Raw genomic sequence first — 751 nt, forward strand, 5'->3', positions numbered from 1 at the left:
TCCGCGCCACTCACCCGGCCCCGGCCCGGCCCGGCCCGGCGGCGGGTGAGTTGGACGCCCCTGGTCCGCAGTGGTGCCTGTGAGCGCGGTCACAGCCTGGCCCCCTCGGGAAACGCCAGCCTGCAGCTGTCACTTGTTTTTTTTCTGTCTACAGAAAAATAATAGGAGCAATTCCTCATTGCAAAGAGCTCGGGGCGGGATGCTGTAACACCATGAGTCCCTATTTGAAATCTCTGGGGTTGTCTCCTGAATCGTGTTTGCCAGCACGACGCTGCCCCGCAGCACTGCACTGCCCAGGGGCCGTCCGGGCCCTCCCGGGGGCGCAGCTCCCGGTTGAGGATCGCCCTCTGCAAGGCACCCCCGGCCTGCCTCCTGCCTGACTTGAGGCTAACACAACAAACCACCTTTTTTATCTTCCTAGAAAAACACAGCCCTGGAGGCAGTGATGGCTGAGCCTTGTTGGAAGACTAACCAGCTCCCCTGGTTAGTCAGCAGCGTCTGTAGAGATCTGCCTGTTTTGGTGAAGGGCTAAAGCTAAGACTCCAAGATTATCTTTATAGACGTGTCTAAACTTTAGTTCCCTTTCCGATGCAAATAATTCCCATTTAAGGACGAAATCCATCCAATTCTGTCCCTAGGCTCATTCAGTTTCCCTGCCTCAAGATGATGGGTCACTTGGAAGGAGGAGGTGCCTATCTCAGTATTTTGTACAGATCTTTTTTGAAGATTATTTCTCTGGTTTCTTATTTCT

The sequence above is a fragment of the Alligator sinensis genome, unplaced genomic scaffold, assembly GCF_000455745.1.
Source record: "Alligator sinensis unplaced genomic scaffold, ASM45574v1 scaffold1097_1, whole genome shotgun sequence".
NCBI classification, from domain to species: domain Eukaryota; kingdom Metazoa; phylum Chordata; order Crocodylia; family Alligatoridae; genus Alligator; species Alligator sinensis.